Raw genomic sequence first — 27,408 nt, 5'->3', positions numbered from 1 at the left:
GGAATTTACCCATGCACTAGTGCAGTGAATTGTTCCATGCATTTTTAGTATTTTATATCATCTGAAGCCAATTCTGAGTAAGAAGCATTCTTTATCTAATCCAATTTATTTAGTCAGTCTAAGCAAGAAAAATGAAGTCATCTAGATTTTTTGTGTTTGTTTGGCTTACATGATTAAGGAGAAAGGAATAGAAATGATATTCCTTTTGGGAGTAAATTCAATTCAATAGTATTGAACAAATTCTGTGCTTTCAAGGAATCTTCCAGGAAAGCACTCCTTACACATTTTCATTTATCATTTTGTGTTTCTCTAAACCCTCTTTTTTCAAGTTACATTGGAGCAGAAATTGATTTAAACCAAACCCATAACTTTCATGAGGCTCATTAAATTGTAAAATGCATTCTTTGCTCTTGTTTGTAAAACTGATACTAAGTTTTTAGTACAGGTACTAAATTGTTCTTAGTGCCCACCAATATTTTACAGGATTTCCTCTGTATATAACCTATGAAAAAAACCAAGTGAGTTCAGCTATGAAATATTTGTTAGAGAAACTTTACTCCCACAGAGCACTTTTGCAAAATTTGTGATATTCTCAAAGTTTAATGTTCAAAGATCTCCTTGTGTTACTTCTGACTCTACTTTTTCTTACATCACAGATACTCTTGAGATTTTCTGGCACAGATATTTAATAGCTTTCCTACTCTTAACTTCTTTGAGCAGGACAAGAAAGCAAAACCACAGATTAATTTCAAGTAGGCTGAGATCTCAATCCAACTGATGGTACTTGAAAAAGCAATAGGAAAAATACAAACATCTCAATTTTTTCAGAAAAATAATCCTATTTAAACAAAAAGCTTGGGGAGGATCAGCAAAACCAGTGGTGAATAAAGAAGTAAATGACCCTGTGGCAGATATAACATTTGTATGATGATGAGAAATAGACACCAGTTAATCTAGGCTATATTCCTAAAATTTATTTTACACTGCTTTGAGTTCTTGGGCTTACTATTCACTGAATATGCCCAGAAAAAGGCAGCTTGTTATTACACGTAACAGTTGCACTGTATGGATGAATGGTGCTACAGCACTTAAAATTACACATGCACAAACATGATGGAAATTAGTATTACTGTAGATATCAAAAGCAAACAGACCTAATTAAAGAAATAACTGCAACAAACCCAGATGCAACCCAAAACAAAAAAGGACAACTCCAAATCTAATGAATCCTTTGAATATTAATTACAGAATTCCTAACAATACACTGGGAAAGCTCTCTTGGAGAATTCAGTTTACTGTTTAACAGTTTCTGACTAATTTTATTAACCTGTACATCTGAGAGGATCAACCCCCTCTGGGTTTAATTAGAAGAAAATTCAATTTAAATCTAAATGTCAACAGTGGTTACTAATTATGGCAGGGCCCTGGACGAGACATCCAGTCTGTAATCAGGCAGTTCTCTGCTAACAATTAACAGTTTCTTTCTGAGTTATGAGTGCATTAGGATTTTCCTTTTTCTAAATAAATATGATTCAGCATGGGGCACGACTAATATTAACAGCACCTACTGCTACGTGCAGACATGCAGAAGAGGTTGCCAAATTAAATTACAGAGATTTCTCAAACATATAGCTGAATAATAAGCAGCTACAAAACTAGGTCAGGGTCGCAAGCAGTCAACCACAGCCCCTCCCCCCAACATGCAAAATAAATATACCCACTATCTCTGAATAGAAATCAGTCTTTTGTTATGCCCTTTGTCAGGAATATGTTACTGCAAAATGATATTTATTTCCACAGTCTTCGCAGCTGCGAGCAGGACTGAATTAATCTTTCAAGAACTGATTTCCTCTTCAATTTCATGTTTATGATTATGAAATGTAAATGTATTACTCTAAAGAAAAAATGATAACAAAAGGCATAGATTTAAGAAAGGCAGCTTTATACCCACAGCTTTCACTTGCCCTTTACTAATGAAGAAAACAGGCAACTAACTCTTAAATAAAAACAGACGTTATAAAAATGCATTGTAGAGAATGTGTAGAAACATAAAAATTGGGGAGACAACTAAAATTAAATCATCTGAAAATCTAACCTGAGCAAAAAATGTATGAGCTAAGACAATTACCAGAAACCAGAAACATGACCAAAACTAGGGTGAGGTTAAAGGGCTTAGTCATTTAACTTCTAACCAGCCCCCACACTCTCAATGCTGCTGCTAAGGACAATACCGAAAATGCTGATTACAGCCGAGAATTGCCATTTCTCATCTTGGCAATAGCTTCTTACAAAAATGACAATAGTCTTTTCCAAAGCATTTCATTTTGATGACCTACTAATTAATTACATCCATAGCCATAAACTAGTAACCATGCTGGGTTTTGTGGAAGCTGTTGACAAATTTGTGTCATTTCATCTTGGGACTTACCAGCCATCATTCTCAAATATTCCAGGCAAATATATTTTGGGATTTGTTAGTGGTAATTTCTCAAGATGACTATCTATGACAGGGAAAGCAGAAATCAGAGGGTATCTGTATGGAAATACTGAGGAATGTAAACTAAAACTATTCTATGAATAGTTTTAGTTTACACAGTATAACCATAGTGATCAAACATGCAGGACTTGGGCTGTTCTTTGCTAAACAGGAAAGCTGTTTTCTTTCCATGCTAAAACCCAAACCAATATAAAATAATATTAATAATTATTAATACAAAAGAGGTTTGTAGAGAATATATTAAAAATATGCATTGGATTTTACTTTTGTCATTTTTTTGCACCATTTTTTGACCAGAGGTTACCAAGTTGCAAATGAACATTCTAGCATCATTGATGATAAAAGCTTGTAAAAAATACTATAATTATAGCTTCAGACACATTCTTAGTAGTAAAGAAATACCAATCACTTAAGATGGTGTGAATACAGTTATTTAACTTAATTTAGACTTAAATTTATATATTTCAAAATAAACCCTAAACCTAAAATTCCATAGGCATGTGCTTGATTTTAAACCTGTGAACAGTCTTATGTCCCCCCCAAGAGTATTCACAGAACAAAAATCAAGTAAATATGTATATATGTATTAAACACTTCTAAAGGTGTAAGCAGGTGGTTATTGTTAAAAAATAAGTAAGCACCTCCATTTAAGAAAGTACTTATGGATAATAACCACTGCATATTACATATATTATGTAAGGCTTTCCTGAGTAATGTTAAATCAAGGACATCTCAAAAAGTAAGCATCTTATTTCCCCTATTTCTGAACCAATGTGGGGTTTTTTCTTCAATAATGAAAGGATTATTCACATTTTAAAGTATAATGGAGAATATGGCTCTTAAAACCTTATGATGAAGTGAGTGGTTGCTGAAGATGTTCTACAAATGTAACACTTGAACCTGACAAGAAAATTATGCAACCATGACTACATTTGGATGCTCCAACTCAGATTAACTGCATGCTCTCCATACACACCAAAGCCTGTTGATACTGGCAGCTCTCTATACAAGTGAACTTTTGCAGTCAGATTGAAAGTGGGTGTTTTAAGCCTATTTTTGTCATAACGAACATTATGATACCTGGCCTCCCTTGCACTACTGGCTCCACCCCAGCTCTTCTACAAAATGGTATGTCTTTATCCAGCAAGAAAAAGGGGACCAGGACACCTCAGCTCCCAACCTTACTGTGTGAATAAACATGTGAAAAAAGGCAGGATTGATAGCATGAAATATTTTGCAGCTGACATCTGAATTGAGCTCCTAGGGACAGAGAGAGGAAAAGAGAAGAAAGGACAAGGGACTTTCCTCCCTCACTGCTTAAGCTGTGCAAAAAAAAAAAAAAGTCCCCAAGACTAATAAGGCCACAGATGAATTGCCAAAGGGTAACTCTGCATCTCATTGGGACCCAGGTCCCAGTCTCCCATCTCTTTAATCACTTTATTCTTTGGGACCCTGGTCACAGTCTCCCATCTCTTTATTCACTTTATTCAGTGTCTCCTGCACTCTGGAACAATCCAGGAAGTCCAAGCACCAGCACAAATCTAGGACTTATGTGATGTTATTTTCTCTCCACATTTTTCAGTAAACGGATATTTGTTTTAGGGTGAAAAAATCAGGTTTTTATTTGAATTCAGCTTTCCCCTCCCCCCACCCCTGGGTGATTATTACATTTCTCAGGTGGTTAATTTCATGGTTCCTTTAATTTCATGTCTTGTAATTCTTCCTGAAACATGTAACAGCCACACAAAAATACTCAGCAGGCTGCTCTTTCTTATTTTGTTGTAAAGGTTGTGCAAAATTTTGGTCTCCATAAAGTAAGCAGAAATTTTGCTCTCAACTAGAACAGGGCAGAGCTTCACACTTCATGTTTTTAAAATACTCTGTTTTCAGTTCCTTTAGTATTTCTATTTTAAACTACTATTGCTAAAATTGCAAACTGTGATAACCAGTGATGTAAAATATTTTGTATGCTCAAAGTTTCAACATTAAATCAAGCTAAGGAACAAAAAGAAACATTTCTGTCTTCTGCCATGCCAAAATGCAATTTAGAAAAACTATCCAATCACAACAACTAAAACTAATGTTAGTTTTCAGACTTCATTAGGCAAAGGCAAGTGCCTCTATGTATTTTCCCATCTCTGAAAGCATCTATATCTTCTCCATGTTCAACTGAAGCTATAGTTGAGATCTTTTTGATAGTAACAAAAAGGAAGTTCTTTTAACCACAGCTCAATAATAAGATGAATGGAAAAACAGTTAGTTTCCTTCTGCTTCAACTGTTTACCTTGATCTGTTTTCAGCAAAGACAGCCTGTATATATTCTTCATTACATAACAACCACAAGCTACATAAACAAAAAAAAAACCCAACACCATAAAACAGTTTTGTTTTCATGATTGAACTCCTACAATTGTAATTTTTCTAAGCAATTCTACCTCAGAAAAAGAGACTTAAGGACTTAAAATTACCATCTAAAATACATGCTAAAGGGCCCCTCAATACATAGCCATAAGATGGAGACCTAATGGAAAATCACTGTAAACAAATTAAAGTAAGGGGAGCTATAAATTGTTCTGTGAGCAACAAAGAGAAATTAGAACCTACAGTTAAATGTTTGTGAAATAAAATTTGACATGATTTGGTAGGACTGAAACCTGGTATGACAATTCACATGACAGAAACTTATCAGTAAAACCTAATAGGAAAGACAGCCAGTAGAAGCAGGAATGTTGGACACCACATTAAAAGTGTTATTTATATGCTTAAAAACTACAGGCTAATTCAGGATAGTGGTACATGATTGTCAAAAATATCGTGTTGTTTCTAGCTGCCAACACGATGAAAAAATAGAAGGAGCAAGCCTCTAAAAAGTACTTCTAAGTACATATAAATATGTAGAAATTCACACAGGTTTCTGAAGACATATTTTTGATGCTACTGATAAAGCATTTTTGAAATATCTAAAATAACACATCTATTCCAAACATAAAGAGCAAATCAGGCAGCTTAAAATCATTTTGTGCTAGATCTCAGTGTGATAAATAAAAGATCATTGTCTCTAACTGGCCTGTGTTAGAACATTCACAAATGAATTTCAATTACAACACACAGGAATTGTGACATAGGTTTCTTTCTCTGAAAGAATTCAGTAATCCCAAATAATTTAAAAGAAATTGACAAACAAAACTGAACAAAGTAGCTATTATAATGAAAAAAAAAAAATCTGCCAATCAAACTATAAAAACTTTGCAATTCTGCATCATGAAAGTAGGAATTTTTTTGGTGAATACCCATCTCAACTGAGAGGAAAAGTAGTAAGAGCAATTTTTTTCTTTCATATATGGCAAAAGTGAAAATGTGTAATCTTACAGAAATAAATGAAAATAATGAGTTTGCAAACATAGAATACCAATAATAGAAGCCAGAACTCTGAAGAAGAAAAGCAATTTCTGGTATGATCAAATAGTGTCAGTAAGCAATGAAATCTGGGCAATAGCACAGCTCGGGTCCCAAAAGTTGATAATGAGATTAACTGTAGTGATACAGAAGATAAGTGAATCTAATACATATTTCAGAAAATGATACATTCATCATTTGCAGTGACAACTGAACAATTGTGATTTCCTTTCTAACTATGTAGGATACTAAACACTAAAGTAAAGTGAAATAAAATATATAATGACAGTGAACCAGAGAGATTACACCCAAGGGTTTAGAAAGGATTGGCTCAGGAGATCTTGAGCCCTCCCTTGATTTATTTTTTTACTAAATTTTAAAACACTGGAGAAGTTTCAGTAGACTCGGGTCAAAAACCATAACACACCAACATATCAGAAGCGTAAATAGGATAAAATGCATATTAGCCTGAATCTGGAATCATTAGACCCTATTAAACAATGCAACACTAAATAGTAAAACGGCAAGTGAATCAATGGCATTGAATTTTATTTTACAGGAAAAGGGTATTCCCAGAACATCCATTTTTATGACACCACAAGCCTGACTAGAAAGGACCAAACTGACATAATGTAGTTGTGTTTCTTGTATCATTTAGATTTCAGCCCACATTTTTTGAAAATGGTGTACAAACTCAATATAACCCACAATATACAGCAAAACCCTGCTAACTGACAGACCACTAAAAATAACTGCAGTTGTGGAAATATCATTGTGAGAAATGCTTCAAGGCATGAAGTTCTCAACCTGATGCTCTGAAGTATCTCTATCTCTCACCCAGTAAAATCTGGAGGAAATGTAAATAGCTGATGAAGTCACAGATACCACATGGGGAAGATGAGCCATAGAAAAGCATTGGAACAGTGCACTCATTTGAACTGCATTTGAACACAGTTTTGTACATGTTGCATTCATAAATGAACAATGGCAGATTGGAAAATTATTATCATGTAAAGTCACCTGCACATGAACTGCCAGAGTAATTTAAGTAAGAGCCAAGCAGTGAAGAGCAAGCAAATAGTCTATTGTAAGAAAGGGAGTAAAGAATGCTAGCAGCTCTGCAACAAGTCTCCAGTAAGACCAGTACTGGAATCTCACATCTATGCTTCAAATAATACCCAAAAGCATTAAGAAACAATTGGGAGCTGAAAGAATAACACAGTGTCAGACTATATGAATCTAATTTTCAATAATTTACCTTGAAATAAGGTTATGAGATGCACTCAACACAAACTGCAAGTATCAACTCAAGAAACCTGTGCTACTGACAATTTCTTTATCGATCAACAGAGGAAGAGAAACACTTGAATGTTTGGAATAGGTAATTCATGCCAAAGAGAAAACACACATATTTGATTGAGAACAACACCTCACAGAAGCAACTTATCTAGGAAAGTGAAATATTTTCCATAAATAGAACCTCTAAATTCAGACTATACATACAAAGCAGAAGTTCTGATGCAGAAGTTTCCCATTGTGGTTGTTTTCTTGGCCTCCGTGTGAGCTTGAGGTCAGCCCTATGCATGAGAACAGCACCTTATAATTCTAAAAGTCTATGCCTAAACCACAGATTAGAGTTACCAACAAAAGCTGATCTATTATCCAGGGTGATATGTAGCAGCTCATCTGTACTGCTGAGCGTAACAAATTCAAGACGACAAGAGTTTTGTCAGGTAGACAGAACCTTACCCAAGGTTAGAAAGCCAAGTGTTAAAAGTTGCAATTTGCATCCTTTGAGACTGTACATAAAAGCCCTGCTATTATTTAGCAATGGATAATCTTAAAAAATTCTAACATCTGCCTTTTCCCTGTAACGTGTACGGGCGAATTCAGTGAGTCTAGTAAGTGCCTGATTTAAACACCTATGTCCTCATAGGGTAGATAATTATATCACCAATGACAATGCCTCAGTACTTTAACTGTTTGCTCAGAAATAATGGCGATCCATGTCTCAAATGATCTCCAACCTCTTTTACTGAAGCAGAGCTAAGTACGCGGCTTTCCACTAATTACTATCAAACCTATTCCAAGAGAAAATGCCCTATAATGACAGAGTTATCACAATATTTATAAGTATTCTATTCCAGCATTGTATCTTCATCCTTTTTACAAGCTGAGAGTTGTTATCAACTCTCATCTTCATAAGTTAATAATCTAGATCTTTCATACTTCTTGCCTTTTTTTTCCTGGGCTGTGCCAAATTTGTCTTCATCCTTCCCCATACTCCAGATGTGTATGAAGTGTTAACTACAGTTATATAGTTTTTGATGGGAAATACCTAAAGAATTACAGAAATGTGGAGTCTCGAATCCTCAAAAGAAACTTAACATTTACTGAAGTCTCTTGGCACTGGACACTTAATAATTTGAAGATTGAGGGTATGTGAAGTTTGGTCTCAAGAAGTAGTAAAAATATTCCTTTCGAGGTCAAGTCCCAGAATTCCGTCTGGTCTCAGAAAAGACCAGAGTGCAAAGAAGCAATTTATCTGTAGAGCAGTTGGCTAAATTGCTTCAGCTGTTGAGTAGAACTAATAACAGCTTACACTATAAAGCATACGATACATGTTAAACTCACCACAAATCTCCCAAAGGTTTGACAAGGCCAGTTCACAAGGTCCTCTGTTCATTCAAACTTTCAGTAAAAAATACACTCAGGACAATTATAAGGCCAATATTGGGAACAGTTTTTACATAGGTACACAGGATAAAAATCTTTTAAGAAGGTAATTGCTGTGCTGTCACTGTGAACAGGTGAAAACGTCAGAGAAAATGTCCAGTAACATAGACTGAGAAACAAAGGGTTTAGCCCTGTACAACTGACAGATTTAATGCTAATTGTTTTGCTTTGTGCAGGCAATAAGTAAATAAAAAATCAGACTTGCATGGACCGAGTAGCTTTCAATTGCCTCCTAACACAAGTGTTGCATAACTACAGAAAAACCATGAAAATCAACACTCTGGACTCGATACCTGAGATCCCTCTTCAAAATACCAGTGGCACCAGGAAAAGGTGCTCAACCAAGAATGATTTCATGGTACTTAGGCCTGAGAAAGACAATGGTTACTCCACACTAGTAAAAAATGAGCCCTTCTGAATGTCAGAATAAGTATCACTTTAGGCATCAGGGAACTAATTTTTCAGAGTATGTAGAAAACCTTGAAAATGGCAGCACTGTCAAGCTGGGTCCCAGCTTCAGGCACGGGTCTGCAGTGTTAGGGGAGAGTATGTGCAGCACTCATCCTGTGCAAACCTCCATCCTACTCTGAAACCATGTGGTGAAAAGGGTAAAAGACGTTGGTTTACACCACAGATGTCAAAGAACTTAATAGCAGAGAAACCCCTGTGCACTAATCTGAAGGATCTATTATTGCACCGCTCTAATTTATCCAGTTTCTCTTGCTCCCTTAGCATATTCTTATTTGTGAGACTACAAACAAACTTCCTGCTAGAGCAAAAATCGTTCTAGGGTTTAAGCACTGTGATATGTCAAAGTATTTCAATTTCCTTCAGATTCTGAAATAAGAAACAAAACAGCTTTAATATTTATGTTTTCAAAAGAATGATGATGACTTTGAAATTTTCAGTTAAGGAGCTACCTTGAGACTGTTACAACAGCAAAAGAAAAGAGTAAATTGCACAATCTTGACCTTTTAAAATGTTCTCTTATATATCATGTAAAAAAAAGTACAGTATTAAATAAGAAATTTGTTAGCCTTCAGCACAGAGGCAGGTTTATTAGCAAACAACTAATGGAACAAAACTAAGTGGAACAAAAAATCTATAACCCTGATCTTATTGAAATAATTACAGAATCTTTAATGTCCCAGTAGGCATATACAGAGAATAAGATGGAGCACACAGAAAGAGCACAGTAATGAAAACAGACAGAAATAGGCCATTCATCCTACCTTTTACTTAGTGCATACAAACGACTGTCAGAAGTAGAAGACAACACAAAAATGATTACTGACCAAAAACCAGTCAAAATCTCTTTTATATTACTAAATTTTAGGAATCTGTGGAATAAAATTAAAATGAAAATCCACATTCCTGACAAGCAAATATTCTTTCATTTATTTCTATGCCTAAATGGCACTTCAAAAAAAAACAAACCTCTGTAACACTGAAAAGTCAATAAAAATCTATTTGAAAAGTACCTACCTAGAATCAGAAGAATCTCGCCATTTAACCATTCTGTATCTTGTCCATAGTATATTCAGTAGAGATTTAAAATCTACATTAATGAAGTTTACAAAATTTAACCAGATGAAAACACATAGATATATTCAAATATCACACTGAGAGCAAAAGATCAGCTATCTGGCTAGCTACAGCATGCAGAAGTATATGCCCAAGTAGTAGCAAACTTAACTTTTGAATTTCCTTTACAATTTGTTTGGCTTTGAGTACAAAACTTAATGGCGCAGAGGAACTTTGTCACAAGCCAAAGCAATAAAGACAATGCTGCTGTAGACTGGAAAGCAGACTTCTCCACCTGGGATGGACTGACAGATCTGAGGATGCTCAGGCTGGAGACAAGCAGGCTCTGAGTAAACATTTTTCAGCCTTTCAATATAATAATATATTGTTTAATTAAAACTGTTTAATATCTTTATTAATGACCTAGCTGAGGGGAATGAGGCCACCATCAGCATATTAGCAGAAGACACCAAATTGGGTTAGATTGCAAATCTGCTGGAGGGTAGGAAGACTGTAGAGGTATCTGGACAGGCTGGATAGATGGGCCAAGGCCAATTATATCAGGTTTGACAAGACCAAGTGCTGGGTTGTACCCTTTGGCAACAATAACTCCTGTAGCACTACAGGCTGAGGGCAGAGTGCCTGGAAACGGGCTGAGTGGAAAAGAATCTGGGAGTGATGATCAACAGATGGACAGAAGCCAGTGTGTGCCCAGGTGGTCAAGAAGGCCATCCTGGCTTGGATCAGAAACAGTGTCAGCCAGCAGGACCAAGGCAGCAATTGTTCCCCTGTACTTGGCACTGGAGAGGCTGCACCTTGAGTCCTGCGTCCAGTTCTGGGTGCAACAATTCAGGAAGGACTTTTAGGTGATGGCACAAGTCCAGAGAAGGGCAATGACGGTGGTGGAGGGTCTGGAGCACAAGACTTTCAAGTCTTGTGAGGGAGCTGGGGTTGTTTAGCGTGGAGAAAAGGAGTTTCAGGGAAAATCTTATCACTCTCTACAACTCCCTAAAAGGAAGTTGCAGCCAGGTGGGGTTCAGCTTCTTCCCCCAGGCAACCAGTAACAGGACAAGAGGACATAGTCTTCAGCTGTGGAAGGGGAGGTTTAGGTTGGACATTAGGACACATTCCTTCCCAGAAAGAGTGCTGTGACTTTGGAATGGGTTATCCACTGAGCTGGGGGAGTCACCGTCCCTGGAGGTGCTTAAGGAAAGACTGGATGTGTGGCGCTCAGTGCTGTGGTCTAGTTGAACATGGTAGTGTTGGGCCATAGGTTTGCCTTGAGGTCTTTTCTAACCTAATTGATTCTGTGTGATTCTGTGATAAGGGGGGCTTACAAAACAAATGGAGAGAGTTTTTACCAGGGCTTTGGGTGCTAGAAGGGGCAACAGTTTTAAACTGAAGAAGGTTAGATTTGGACTGGTTATAAGGAAATGATGCTTCACTATGGGGGCAGTGAGGCACTGGAACAGGTTGCCCCAAGAAGCTGTTGATGCCCCATCCATGGCAGTGTGCAAGGCCAGGTTGGATGGGGCTCTAAGCAACATGGCCTAGTGAAAGGTACCCTGCCAATTATAGGGAAGTTGAAATTAGAGGATTTTTAAAGACCCTTTCCGACTCCAACCAGTGTAGAGCTGAATTAGATTAAGCTTTTGTGGGTACAGATAACTTCAGACAGTTTGTTGTGGGTACTTGAATATGGAAGGAGTGTGGAGGCTTTGTACAAATTACTTGCCACATGCTGCAAAATACACAATGAGATTTTGGTCTACAGAACAGGAAGCTACGTTCCTCATGCTTCCTTTCTTCCAGGAAAAACGAGATACTGTGCAACCCTAAAATAAACTGGCTATTTCCCCTTTCCTGTCTTCCCCCATATGGGCTAAAATTAGTTTGATTTTTTTTTTTAATCAAACAACCTCAACAATGCTTTGACATAAACCTATGGTGAGCCTTCTTCACCTTCACAAGGAAATCTGTAAAATGTCTTTTACGAAAGTGAATGAGATAAAGGTAAATTATGCCTCAAACCACAATGCACATTGTGGGCTGCTACTGAAAGCTATTGAAAGCAACTCCCTGTTTACAGAACTCAAACTCCTAGATGTCATTATAATAGAAATATCTTTCCAACAGATAGGGAGAGTAAATGCTGTTGTGAGGGAAAGGCTAAATTAGACAGAACACAGCATAATGCAATTGTAAAAACACTTCAGAAACAATCTGAACTACAATCTTTTATTTACATCTTCCACATTTCATGCATAGTGGTATCCATTCCCATCTTTTCCCTCCACTTGAGAGGAAATACTAACAATCTCACATGTAAAAGGAGACAAAGAAATATTTTCAGGACAGCTGCCATTCCCTTTAGTTTTCCTGGAGAGAAAAAGTATGTCACATTATTGTCGTAGCTGAAATAAAGAAATTTTAATTGTGGCATAAGTTTGCAAAGGGAATGGCTTCATTAGGCTCTCCTAATTCTACTAGGCTGAGATAACAAACATGTCAGTTATTTTTTTTTTTATTGCTTCTCTGCACAGTAAGTAAAGCTGCAATTGCTTATGGGGGTTTATGTCTATGCCAAATGCCAGTTTCAAAGTCCTGCCTGTTTGGTTTAATACTTTTAAGCATTTAGACTTTGGTGCATTTTTTGAAATATGGAAAGTACTTTTAAAAATAATTTAAACTACCTCTATATATTGCAGATTTCAATGTAACACTTACTGTTTTCTAGAGAATAACATCTGCTATTTTATACAAAAAGTGTTTTTAAGATCATTATGAGCAAGGTTAGTACACTAGCAGCCCATATCCTGCTGTTTCAGGAACTACTGTACTTGTTAGCCACCAGAGCCATAACAACTTCTCTTGTCCATATGCAATTGCTGGCTAGGTTGTAAATTCTACTATGGTTCTTTCACCCTGCACTAGCTGTGCAGCAGCTTTCCAGGGAAGGTATGCACCCAACAGTCTTTGCCTGTTCATACTTTGCTTCTGCATGGTATAAAGTGCCCCTCCCAGTAGGAAAATACCTGAGGTAACCAAATCACATTACATCTTGGCAGGAAAAAGAGAGGGAGAGTGGTTTGCTATTTATTGTGAAATGCCAAAAAACCCCCCAAAACAAAGCCAAAAACTCCCAAAAACAAAGCCAAAACCAAACAAAAACAAAACAAAAAACCAACAAACAAACAAACCGACAACAAAAAAAAAACCAAACAAAGTAGCATAAGTTACTTATTTGGAGAAGATACAAAAATGCTGAATAGGAAATGAACATTATATTTAACCTAGCTACATGACAACTTAAAATTATCTTTATTTATTGTGATATTGCAAATCTTCAACCTCTTCTCTGCAGAGGTGTTTAAATTTGTGTTAGTGATCAGAACAAGTTCTCACCATAAAATTCTATGGCTCATTCTGAGTGAGCCCTTTAGAAGAAATTAAATGCTAATATACAAGGTATAATTAGAATACAGTATGCACACTGGAGCTTCTTACAACTTATGAACATTATTTTCAAGGTATGTGATTCCCCTCTTTTGACTGTGAGGGCACAAACTAGAACAAACACATAGTGAAATGCATGAAATTTATTATGCAGCTTCTCAACTCCTCACAATATTCCCATTAAAAATGCATAACAGTGTTCTTACAAAGGGTCAACACTGTGCACTTTGATTTAACAAAGAAAATGCTTTGCTGAATGTTTTAGACATTTCTCTGTGGTGCACAAGAGTAGCAGAATTTCTGCTCTGCTCCTACATTGTTTTTATTTGTAAGACAGTCCAGTCTCCCGATATGCATTAACAAGAAGGCAAATATTTACATGTTAATAAAGACTTAGCTTACTCTAGTCAGGGAGGTTCTGTTCAAACCTGATGGGGACAAACACCTGCCAGGGAAAGGGATTTTAAAGTGGTGGTATGTGCTCCACAGAAGCATGGAATGAACTCACACCTGGTTCCCATACCACACTCTTTCTCCAGACACAGCTGCTTACTGCAGGCTGCACCATCCACCTGTCAGCACACCACAAAGGACAGTCTGCTGGGTCCTTGGCCCTCCCTACCCTTTTATTTTCCTGCACTTTGCAGGATGCAAGCCTCAAACAGTGTGCCTACAGTCACTGTCACACAATGAATCATCCACAGTTTACTAAGTTTCAGTTAGACCATCTCCTGCATACCCAAACCACATGCCTCTTCAGATAGGAGAGCCTCAGATGCATCAGAAACCAAAATAAATTGCTATAGATTACTACTTTGTTTCAACAGAGGCTGAGACTCATTACAGATAATGCTTGATTTTTTGATGTCTCAGAAAACTATCACAGTTTATAATCCAAAACTAACAGACAACTGATTTTGACTGGAGTAGAGTTAATTTTCTCCAGTGTCTGGTGTGGAGCTGTGTTTTGGATTTGTGCTGGACACAGAATTGACGGAATAGAGTTAATTTTGTCCACAGTGTCTGGTGTGGAGCTGTGTTTTGGATTCGTGCTGGACACAGAATTGATAATACAGAGATGCTTTTGTTGTTGCTGAGCCGGGCCTACTCAGAGCCAAGGCCTTTTCTACTTCTCCTGCTGCCACACTGGTGAGGAGGCTGGGAGTGCATGGGAGGGCGGGAGGAGACACAGCTGGGACAGGTGACTCCAACTGACCCAAAGGATATTCCACACTGTAAGGCATCATATTCAGGATTTACAGCTGGGGAAGAAGGAAGGGGGATGTTTGGACTGATGGCATTTTTTCCCAGGTAACTGATGGAGCCCTGCTTTCCCGGAGATGGCTGAACACCTGCCTGCTCATGGGAAGCAGTGAGTTAATTCGTTGTTTTGCTTTGCTTGTATGTATGGCCTATACTTTCCCTATTAAACTGTCTTTATCTCAACCCACAAGTTTTCTAGCTTTTACCATTCTGATTGTCTCTCCAGTCTTGCTGGTGGGGAAGTGAGCAAGTGGCTGTGTGGGGCTTGGTTGATAGCCGGGGTTAAACCACAACAGCAGACAAGAATTAGTAAAGTTTTCCTGATTTGTCTATGAACTGTCTAGTTTCCTTTTACCATTTAACATTATGTTTGCAAGAGCAAATACAATCAGGACACAGTTATTCATCATGAAAAGTGTAGGTGAAGCCTGAACCTCCACCTGTAACTTCACTGGTTTTAGCAGAGCTAGCCCAGAATTAGGCTGGAGGGCTGTCACATGCCATACAGCTTAGATGGAGCTCATTAAGAGACAGATTCAATTTTCCTTCACTAAGGCAGCATGCAGTGACATGTCTGCAGCCACCTCTATTCCAGGGATCTTCTCCAGGACAGCCCAGTGATCCCTGTGAGTAGCCCTTCTCTCCCTCATTTGCTGAACCAGGATGGAGAAAAGGACACTGGTTGTGTGTCACAGTCAAGGGATGAATCTTAATCCTAGAGAGCTTATGCACCTGCTGCATATTTAGGGCAAGCTAGGTAAAGCAAAGAACCAGCAACTGAAATCCAGATGTTCACCTCATCTCAGACTGTTGTCTTGCTTACCAAATTTTCAGGCCACTCACTTAGCTGGACTGTGCACTGATCCTTTCTGTGTGACTGCAGTGAGCCAGACAAAAGGTTGAGCTCCCCAGACCTGCTCTGAGATGGAGTTGGGACCAGTCCCAGCACACTCTAAGCAGCTCTGGGAGTCAGAAGTGTTTAGACTCTCCCAGCTGAGCCGCCGTCTTTGAGGATCAGGTTCCTAGCCATCAAACATGAATGGAACAACCAATTGGTGGAACAACCAATTATGTTGCATTACTTTGGCTCTCAGTGCAAGCTAAATCAATTATAAGATCATGTGCAGCCTGTTCTGAGGATTTGACAGCTACTACACACTTTCAAGTTGATTCCTACCAATTTGGAGCTTCTCAGAAACAAACATGGACAACCTGCAGAGAGAGATTCACACATTTGGCAGAAGACTGAAGTTTGTAAAGAGAGTGCTAGTATTAAAGCACTATAAAAAAATACTATGAAATTAAAAAAAAAAGAAAAAGTAGAAACAGTTTGACAAATTATAGCCCAAATTCTGAAAGCAAAAAGTTGCTGAAGGTATGTAAGCCTATATGTAAATAAATGTGTGTATATATGGGTATAGATACAATATGAATGACAGATTGAAGCATCTGATCTACATACCAAAATTTTTTGAGCAGATTGCTAATTTATTTTAAACTGCATAGTAACACTTCTAAAATGCACTAATCACAACAATGTAAATACTCCTTAAGATCAATGTAACATACATATTTAGCTGATTTCCTTTTTTCAGGGATTAAAAATGCAGATATAAAACCTTTTTATAATTTGATGTGCTATCATCCATGAGAAAGATTGAATGCCATCAGGAGATCCAAGCATCTTTGGCAAAAAGAGTCCAATACGTATTCTTGAAATATGAGACATTAACATTAGTCTAACTAACATGTTATCCTTAAATCAACTTTAGATACTATTTTACTGATGTAATTGTCAACTGTGGGAAAAAATATAGTGAGAAATGAGATTTTGAGGATCAATAGCCTGATCATAGTTAAGGACTGTGCTACATACCCCTTGGGTTTATTTTGTTGGCAGGAAAAACATGTCAAGGATCATGCAGTTCATTTAAGTCCAGCAGGAAACGTTTGCTTTTACTCTTAGCTTTATTTAACCTTGAAATTTGGGGGTAATTTAAAAAGTATTGTTTAGTTGTACAGAAACCTAGCCCACCTGCTCCCAGTCAAAGCTGCGCTTCTTTCTAAAGATCCCTTTTGAGACATGATGATTTATTAATTTCTAGATAGTGAACCACACACATAGACTTTCACCCTCATCTTGATATTGTATGGTCTTTCCTCTCAGATTTTCCTTGACTATGTCTCCACTTTGCTGCTTAAAAAAAATCTGAGAAAAAGAGTTCAGAGAGCTGGAACATCATGAATCAAGTATCTAAAATGATACTTACACAGGTTTTAAAACAGAGAAATTGAGAAAATGTCTACTCAGTTCATGTCTAACAATGAGAGTTTAGGTATCTATTTATTTTCTGATAATACCCAGATGTGTAGTACTCCATCTTTGAATACAAACAGAGGTTCTTAAGTTTCATAAAGAGAACAGCTTATCTGATAATTCATGTGTAGTTCTAAAAAGTCAACAATCAATAAGTCCCTCTACTTAACACATTGCATCACTTCACTTTTTTCCTGGATTAAGCCAAACACTATTTTGTATGAGAAAAAAAAAACACTGCTAAACTGCCATTCCTTATTTGTTTAGTAGCACACAGTCATTAATGGCCATTTTTATTAGATGAGATCTGAGCTTACTATACTAGTCAGTTACACAGAATCAGCAATTAAAAGCATCCTGTCTTGTCATCTGAACTCAAGAAGGAGTTCATTTTTGCTCTCACATTCTGAAAGAACAGAAGTAGCCTAAAGAGGAAGACACTTTTCTGGATGTCACAGGTTCAGACTAATCAATCTATAGGTACCTGTTGCACGTACAATCGAATAGGGAAAGAAAGCTGCAGAGCCCTTCATCCCTCCAGGTTCAGCTAGGTCTTGCCAAAGTTTCAAACAGCTTATTCACATCCAAGGTCCAAATGCAACCTGGCTACACCATGCCTAGTGTTTCCTCCTTGCCAGAGACAGCCTTGAGAGCCACATGAAAATGTACATAAGACAGAGGTCCTGGAAAAGCAAAACTGAAATATGAAGCCCACCTTAACACAATTCCATAAACTGAAAATTATTAGGCACAGGTCTGCATTTCTCAGCAAGACAGCCTTTAAGGAAAAACTGCTATTCACTTAGAGCATTTCACTGTACCAAAAATCTTCACCTGCAATAAAAGATTACTTGAAAGAACTATAAAACCAAAGTACATAATTTGCTTCTATGTAACTATTGATTTGAGAAAAATATCAATAAATCCTGTAAAATAAGTATTTGATTTTGAGATAATAACAATGACTATTAATTTTGTATTTAAAGAAGCAAGACTAATGCTCCAGTTCTTTGTTTGGGAAAATATTTTGATAATCAAATTAACTAATGGCATGAGTATAAAACATTATTCAATTTTCACAGCCAGGAAAATAATCTGTATCAATGATTTGGAAGAGTGATTCATATCATTTTTTTAACTAGTAGAGATATTGAACATTGTCATGTTTATTTAATTAGATTATTTTATTTTGTTTATAAAGATTGAATTTAATAAGGAAATTGGAACTATATAACAAAAAAATCTGCTTTTAATAAAAATGCATCATCTAATTATTCATTTTTAAATTCATCTATTTTAAGCTTTAATCTTCTCAAATTTATGCTCAGGAAATGTAAACGAGCATTGAAAAAAATGGGTATACAGGTCTGTTGTAGTTTAACTCCAGCTGGCACCTAAGTGCCACCAGCTACTTGTTCACTCCCCCTTCCCCCCAGCAGAATGGGGAGGAGAGTTGGAAATGGTAGAACTGGTGGTTTGAGATAAGAACAGTTAAATAATTGAAACAAAGTAAAATATAATGCTGCTACTACTACTACTAACAATAATTTTAATGAAAAGAGAGTTAATTAAAAGAGATGAAAAACAAATGGTGCCCAATACACTTGTTCAACATCTGCTGCCTGATGCCCAACCCACTGCCCCTTCCAACCACCCCCCCCCAGTTTATATACAGGGGATTACACTGGAATGGAACATCTCTTTGGCCAGTTTGGGTTGGCTGCCCTGGATTTGATCCCTCCGTTCCTGTGCACCTGCTCAGTGGCAGAGCATGGGAACCTGAGAAATCCTTGACTTAGAGTAAGCACTGCTTAGCAACACCTAAACATCAGTGTGTTATCAACATGATTCACACACTGAATCTGAAACACAGCACTGTACCAGCTACTAGGAAGAAAATGAACTCCATCCCAACCAAACCCAGGACGAGGTCCCACAGTGAAACCCCAAGTTTCAACTGAGTAGCCTATTCAGTCCCTAAAATTATGAAAGTTAGGAATGAGAGGATGAAATTCAGAAAAATCAGCATTTTCATAGATTAAGCAGAAATTAAAATTTTTTGAAGTCCTTTCTAATGTTTAGAAGTCGCACCTGTGGTCAGGCATCCATTTTTTTCTTCTGAGTATATTTAAATTAATGGTGTGCCTATGACAGCTTTTTGTACCTTACCCTATAGTAAACCTTTCCAAAACAGAAGTCATGATGTACAAAGTGAAATAGGATATGACACCCAAAATTATCTTTCTGAATGCAAAACTTTCTGTTCTGTTTCTTAATGGTTACAGCTGTTAAGCAGGAGGGAACCTTTGGACTCTGTCCCTTCAGCCAGGAATATGTTTGTTATCCTTAAAATTGAATTAATGGGTAAAATATGCCTTGCTTGCAAACCCTGAGCAACCTTAAGTAGGAACAATGTGATTTTTTCAAAGAAATAGTTGCTTTTATGACTACAAATAGGACAAGAATGGAGCATCTCCCTGTGCATTTTCAGATGCAAAGATGCAATGTGTCTGGGTGACAATTCAGGGATTCTTCCTGAAAAATGTAGTTACTTAAGTCTCTGCATGACTGTAGGATAAGCATGGTATAAAACATATGATCTAGCATTTTTACTTTATCAACCCCTACCAGTAAGCCAAAGCAGTTTAGTTATTAGAGGTGTGGTGCAAACAGTGAAGAAAGTCTTGGGCCTGAGGACTTGCAGCATCTATGAAGACCAACTACAAAGCATCAGTGTTGCAGAATATCAAGAGCTGAGGGAGAGCAAAGGGCACTAGTGACAACCACTGATTGCATAAATTATCTGCATATATAATAATGTGTTCTTATTTGTACATATCAAGGATTTATTGTGATAATAATCTGCATCAAACACAAAGAAACCCAAAGCCATTTAGAGCCATCATATAAAAAGCAATCTGTAGGTTTGAGCATTTTCTCAAACCCAAAACACACTTTAGTCTCCAGATCCACCCCTCTATCTCTGAGTATCAGCCCTCACCTGGAAAACATGAGAGTCAAGGTTATTTGAGTATTTAAATACATACATACATAGAGATCACAAACAGAAGATCTATTGATGTCCAAGGAGGAGGGAGAATTTTAGTTAAATGTACAATGCCTAAACTAAAAATGTCAGCAGAACACTTGAAAGTAAAACTTTTGGGTTTAGTTTAAAAAAAAACAACTTTGGTAGGATGTATTATTATGCAAAAGCAAGATATTCTGTTTTCCCCCTGTAGCTTCATAAATGATGTATTTGAGAAATGGAATGTTTACATAACTACAATCATGCATATATTGTGCCTTTAGCAATTTCAATAGTATAGACAGAAAATGGAGTTATCTTCGTTATGAACTTCATATGGACAACTTCATAAGTAGCACTGCAGTTAGATAATAAAATGAAATAAAGATAGCACTTTAGGCCATATTCAAACCTTATTTCCATTTGCAGAGATCAAGGGTATAACAGGCTCTTTATTTGTAGACCATACCGTAACTTTACTAACTGAACTATGCATTTTTCCTCTAGCACAGTTACATGATCCATGAGCTTCCAAATAAAAAATGCGTTTAGCTCTTCAAAGTTATTTCTTATGGCTACTTCCCAAAGTTGAACCACATGATAATATCAAAAGACACTTGTTATTTACTGTGTCTCTCCACCACTAAAACCCCACCAGCCTTGGCAAGAACAGCAGTTGTTAATATAAGAGTGGGAATATAAAGTAATTTGACTATACTAAACTGCATGTCAAAAAGAAATGAGTACTATAGTTATCAGCCATTCTCCTAGTTATCACGTGCATTCAATATGATAAGAAAAGAGTATCTTAGTGAACCTTGAACTCTGCAGAGATGTAGATGAATTAGAGCTTTGAAGAACATGCTTTTTTCTTATCAGCATACAAATAGATAATAGCTTGTTTTTGGCAGGGATTCTTTATAGCTAAAGTACTTCCCCCTCAGGGAATCATACTGTCATTTGTTTTTATTTTCAAAATGAAAACAAATGGCACTGTAACTCCTAAGGGTGAAAATGACTTCAGTCTACTTTTTTCCCTGCATTGCCATCTATTCATTTTCAGTTAGATGGAATATAGATATAGTTTTTTTCCCCCCTTTGGCTTCCACTGCCACAAAATGTATTCACTAGCTGTACAGTAATTAACAGCTCTTGACTGGAAAACTGCCAACATGTACAACGTGACACTCTTCCTTTGAACACTAACAAAGTGCATAAGTAATTTATGTTGGATTAAATATCCCTAACAGGGACCCTTAAGTAACCCAATCACTTTAAACAGGCTCCACATGTATGCTCCTGTGCAGTGAAAATGTCAGACAGTGATAACCCACTAATAGCACAGTTCTAACTATATTCCAGCCATTAGCATTTTATGACATCAATTCTCATTAAATCTGGCAAGGAAAAAGATACTAATGTTTCCCAATTTTGCAGCCAAGGTGGAAGAAAAATTGAGCAAATGTAGACAGGTGCTGTCTCCCAAAAAAGGATTAACATTTTTTAAAATGTAGTTGCAATTTTCTGTTAGTACCTTTGTTTGTATTGAAAGAAAGACAACAAAGAGGTAAGGGCTACAAGGACCTCAGTGGAATCCAGCCAAGAGTGAAAGAAAAGACTGGTATTTCAGCCATTGTGCTCCCTGCTAAAGCACTGTGCCAACTCATCTTCCAACCCATTATATGAAATTTAATTTAACCTGCTATGCAATTAATTCAGATGTTCAGCCTATTTTTCTCATGGCAGAATCCCTCACACAATGCCTTATTTAAATATTAATCAGTCCTCTTTCAATTAGGACTAATTTGCTTCACAGGGTTTCTCTCATCTTCTGATTGCAGGAAAATGGAGGTAACTTGCAACGTTTGAGGATAATTAACATGGTATTTTTATAATACTGATACATCAAATGGGACCTTAATGAACCCCGCTGATTCCATTTAGTAAAGCATGCCTCAAAGTTATAATCAAGAGGAAAGCCATTGCCATCTGTTTAAAATACTAAGGAGCACAATTTAAACACAGAATAGTTGTTTCTTTAAACTGTCCATTGTAGGGGTCTGGAAAAGTCTTTTTTTTTCATGGAAACTAATTGTACAGTATTTAAATGTGAACCTTTTATAATATATATGCAAACAATATCTTCCTAAAATGCAGAGGGCCCTCTTAATTAAACGCTGACAAACTCAGATATAAGTAATGTTTGTTAATGTTAATTTTCCAAACATGCTGTGCATTTGATACAGAAGCAAACAGTCAGATTTGACTCTGTTCTAAGGAACATAATATTTTCTGCTCAAAACACAACAAACTACCCCATATAAAAAAAGAAAAAAAAAGAGCTGTAGCCTTTGCAAAATAAAGGCATATGTTGTTCATTTGTTGGTTACTAAGAAAGGCAAACAAGTTAACATTTACACATGACCAGTTGCTCACAAAATGTTCCATCTGCTACAAAGAAGGTCGAAGTTCATCTTTCTTATGTTTAGAATTGCTCTACTGTTCCTAGGTAACCTGTAGTCAAAACCCATGTGACTGAGATATCAGATCCTGACTTCATCATGAAAGAAAAGTCCTTAGTGTGAAAAAAACAACAGTGAAACACAGATCAGACCCCTTACTTCATTTTTGTTCCCCTGTAAATTTTAAAAGTTCATGATTAAGTATTGACTGAGCTGTAAAACTTGTTCTTTCTAAAGTCAAAAATATTAGTACATGCGACCGGTTAAAGATTCGGTATTTTGCTTTTCTTGTGTAAATATACTCTCCTGAATATGTGACTATGAAAAAGGAAATGTCATCACTCTGTAAATGTCAACAATTTACTATAAAAGAACATGGTACAAACCCAAAAAATTTAGTCACAGCAATTCTGAACTTCTGAAACACGATTTCTGGCAGCTCAGCTGTGTGTGGATTCTCAGGCACCTAAAAGTATGTTTGTGCCTTCATCAGTGCATTTTTTTAGTAATTGCAGGTCTACCAACAAACCTCTTCACAAAAGCACTGTGTGCTTTCACAAAACTTCATAGTAATTAATGATTTTGAAATTTCATTATGCTTGGAACAGACTAAGTCTTACTGGGAAAGACTGTTAGGCTGATAGACAACCTGAAAATTTAAAAGCCATGCATAATTCAGAATGGATCAAAACCTCAGCTCTGCTCACTGGGCCTCCATAAATTACAGCAGCATTGCTAAAAACTGCCCAAAAATGAAGCATGGACAAACTGTTGTTGCTGGTGGTTTTCTGCCCTCCCAAGGCTAGAGGGGACATCTGGGAGGACCTGAATACAAGCTAAAGGGAACAAAGGAAGAATAGTCAGCTTTCTAGCAATCTTTTTCTAAGTAGTGTCATCTCTAGAGCCCCTTTTGAGCCAAAACAAACTTGTATTGTATGTAAATTGAACTGTAGCCATCCCTGGGGACTGGGCTTAAGCCAGATAACTCTTCAATGTGGATACACAGAAACAAACGTATTTTAAGCAACTTTCATATGCCTATGCTCAAACTTTCACTACCTGGAAATCACACTAAAGAACAGATTTTTCTGTGATATATTTGTTTCTTCCTATAATTTTTTTAACAGCCACAGATGTGTTAAAGCCCACCTAAGGTCTGCCGTTGATAGAAGTGATATTCTTTATGAACTCATGAAAAGAAAAGGTAGAAGTATGGAAGTATGTTGAATATAACCTTGGCCTGAATGTGAAGGTTGACTAAACCTAAATAAACATTATGTCCAAGCATAGGAAGGCTGTTCATTTGCAAAAATAATGAGACATTTACTTCCATTCTATACTCTCTTTGGTGGTTAATTTTAGCAACCTTTGAGTAACCGAGGTCACTATTTGCTTGAATTAGATGTGTGGATCTGAGTACTTCAAGGCATTTAACTTTACAGACAATGTAAGGAAGCTTGTCATTTGGGGAACCATTTCCCAGTAATCAAGAATTACTCAGATTCTTCAAAGTTATCTTTTCATTCATCACTGCCTTTATCTGGCTGAACTTTGATAAGCTTCTCAAATCAGTTTCTATTTTCTAAGGCAAATTAAAAGAAAAAAAACCAAAAAAACAAAACCAAACAAACAGCAAATTCTGATGTTGTACTTTAATAATATCAAAAATACCTTCTTAAGAAGGATATCTGATCCAAAAGGGTAAGAGACTCTTGCAGACCACATTATCTAGACATTACTGGATATGCTGGACCATTGCAGTTTGTTTTCGTCACTGTTAAAGAATCAGAAAATACTTGGCAGTAGAATTATAACTTGTAGTTGTGAAAATCTCATAATTTCAGATGTCTCTGAAAGGAGATTTGTAACAGCAACCACATGTGGTAGACAGCCAATAAACAACATATTTCTCTCAGGGCTGAAAGTTCCCTAGGTAGAATGATTATCAACTCTTTAACATGAACATGACTAAGGCCCCACTTTGTATAGCTAGTGCCTTTCCCATGGTCTAACCAGAACTAGTCAAAAAAGAGTTCTAAATTGTCAAAATTTATCAAAATTATCCTGGTTGCAGCCTACAGCTAAGATAATTCCAGTTCTCTGCTTTGGAATTTTCCTGAATAAATCTTTAAGATACATTATCACTGACTATTCTGTGGCTTCTCTTGTAAAGAGTAAAGGATTTCTGGGTTACATCAAAGATGTAACAGACTCTAAAAGAGTTTCTTGTGCTCCTGGTAGTTGACATCCAAGTGTGTCTTGTATCATTCAGTTGGCTGTTTTCTGCCTTCATGCTTCATCTGGCACAACTCATCCCTGTCTATAGAGGCATTCAGAAAAAGGAGGTGACAGGCAGCCACTGCTGAGAGGAGTGAAGACTGTAGTGTTTAATCAGATAGTCCATGGGGTGAGTCTGTGCTTGGGTGCGATTTATTGCAAGCACTGGACACTCAAGAATTTTGCTGGGTCCATGAAACTTCATCATCAAAGGTCTATATTTCAGAAAGAATAATGAGAAAATTCTCACTTTGTAAAGAAAGCATAAAAGCAGATCAATGAATTGCACCCTTGAATGATATAGCTAAGGTGAACGCATTCAACTGAAAGACTGAAAAACTGACTGAGACAACTCAAGAGGAAACCTTACTATCCTTTGAGTATATATGCCCATTTATCAGAATTATTACCCAAATAATGTTTATATCTTTTCTTATGGTGGCTATAGCATCTCCAGTTCCAGACTTAAAGGCTGCTCCATAAGCTCCATCTGGAACTTGTTCAGTAATAGGACAGAGTTTTTACCACCCAGTTCCTGTAACTGACCTTCGCAACTCACTTATTAGCTGAGACATCTCAAGGAATAGTAAAACTGTATGTGGAGAAAGAGGTCTGCATTTATTTTAGATTTAATAAAACACCTGTAACAAAACAGTAGGGCCGCTTAAAAGTGAAGTATGTTTGACTTAATTGTAAACAGATTTCTATTTTCAAATATGAACTGCCGTTTACATGTATGCTAATACATTTAAAATGAAAAAATAAATATATTAAAAAAACCCACAAAAAAACCCCACTGCAACATTAGAACAAAATCTGAAACAGGAATAAATGCAATTATTTTAATTACCGGAGCAAGTTTAAAATTCAAGAGTGCTCATTTTACCAAAAGTACACATTTACCAAAATGCCCATGCTGGAAATAGTGTGACTTTTTGAAGAGAAATGTGTTATTTCCAGTCCTTAGTCCTGTATTGCTACCTCCTTTCTCCTGTTCTAAACATGGGACCTAACACCTGTTGGAGTAAGCCATAGTTTACACAACACTACATTGTTTTGGAAGTGTATTATACTTCTTCTTCCTCCTTTGTTTCCTGAGTCCATATATAAATTTTGTAAATAAACACTGCCTCTTACAAGAGGGAAGAGTTTTTCTTTTTTTTTCTATTGTCTATGACTCAATTGCTCACAGCACAGCACTAGCAAAAATTTTTTTGTACCATAAGGAAATATATAAATAGCATGTTGGGAAATAAAACAGATCTAACTATTTTGGTGCAAATTTCAAGGGGATTATATGAAAAATAATGAGTTGAATGTATTAAAAATATCATGGCACAGTCTTAGAGTACAGAAAGCAAACATCCACTCTTTTTACATAAGGCTCATCAAAAAAGATGGACTGCAGCCATCAACACTGCCAGAAGTGTCAATAATTAACAGATTTGAAAATATAAGTAGCTTATGCCAATCGGACACATTTGGCAAAGGTGGCAGCCACATATTTGGCAGTTGCATGTGTTACCTGGCTACTACATCCTCACTCAGTGTTCCACTTTGGCCAGAAAAAGCAGTTTTGAACTCTGTTAATACCATGGATGAAGGGCAGGTCAGGCACCCATATCAGAAGCAGGACAATGTCTATTCCTGTCAAAAGTTTCGTAAGACTAACTGGCAGGTAGCTACACACAACAGAGCTGCTCACGCACTCCTCTGCCCCAGAGAGATGGGGAGAGAATTGGGGAAAAAAATACATAAAATGGGTTGAGATAAAGATAGTTTTATATGACAGAAATGGATGTGGAAAAAAAAATAATAAGAGAATAATAGAATTGTGATTCTCAAAAAATTTATGCACAATGCCACTGCTCAGTGGGGTCAGCTGTCCTGGCTGCATTTCCTTCCAGTTTCCTGTGCCACCCTGGCCTCTGTGCTGGTGGAAGTAGGAGAAGCTGAAAAGTCCTTGACTCAGGGTAAGCACTGCTCAGCAACAACTAAAACATCAGCGTGTTATTGACATTATACTCACCCTACATCCAAAGCACAGCACTGTACCAGCTACTAGGAAGAAAACTATCTCAGCCAAAACCACGAGAGCCTGATATACCATCTCCCTTCCTTCCCTTAATTATATTGATACTGCCGTCACCACATTGCAAGGGATGGACCACAAATGAGAACATTCCCTTTTGAGAAAGAAAAACATAGACAATTTCCTTAACTAAATATTTGGAAGCTCACTGCTTCTCAGTGAAAGGAGACTAACCAATACTTCATTAATCTACCCATGCAAAGAGTAGCCAAGTAGGCATTGCCTCAATTTGAAAACATTTGAAAGAAACATGTGCCATCTCTGAAATATAAGGCAAAAGCTCAGAGAACAACATGAAGTGGAGGTAACTACCAAATTCCATTATTATGAGCCTGTAGCTTCATTCCTGAATTACAGAAG

At 36.9% G+C, this 27,408-nt stretch overlaps 1 protein-coding gene across 3 annotated transcripts in view; it reads right to left on the bottom strand.

Moving 5' to 3' along the window:
- TOX (thymocyte selection associated high mobility group box) overlaps positions 1–27,408 on the bottom strand; it is a 218,929-nt gene that overhangs the window by 142,833 nt on the left and 48,688 nt on the right. The window lies entirely within an intron of this gene.

Source organism: Passer montanus, unplaced genomic scaffold, assembly GCF_014805655.1.
Source record: "Passer montanus isolate IOZ18808 unplaced genomic scaffold, ASM1480565v1 scaffold16, whole genome shotgun sequence".
NCBI lineage: Eukaryota > Metazoa > Chordata > Aves > Passeriformes > Passeridae > Passer > Passer montanus.
This window is presented reverse-complemented; position numbering and strand designations above follow the sequence as displayed.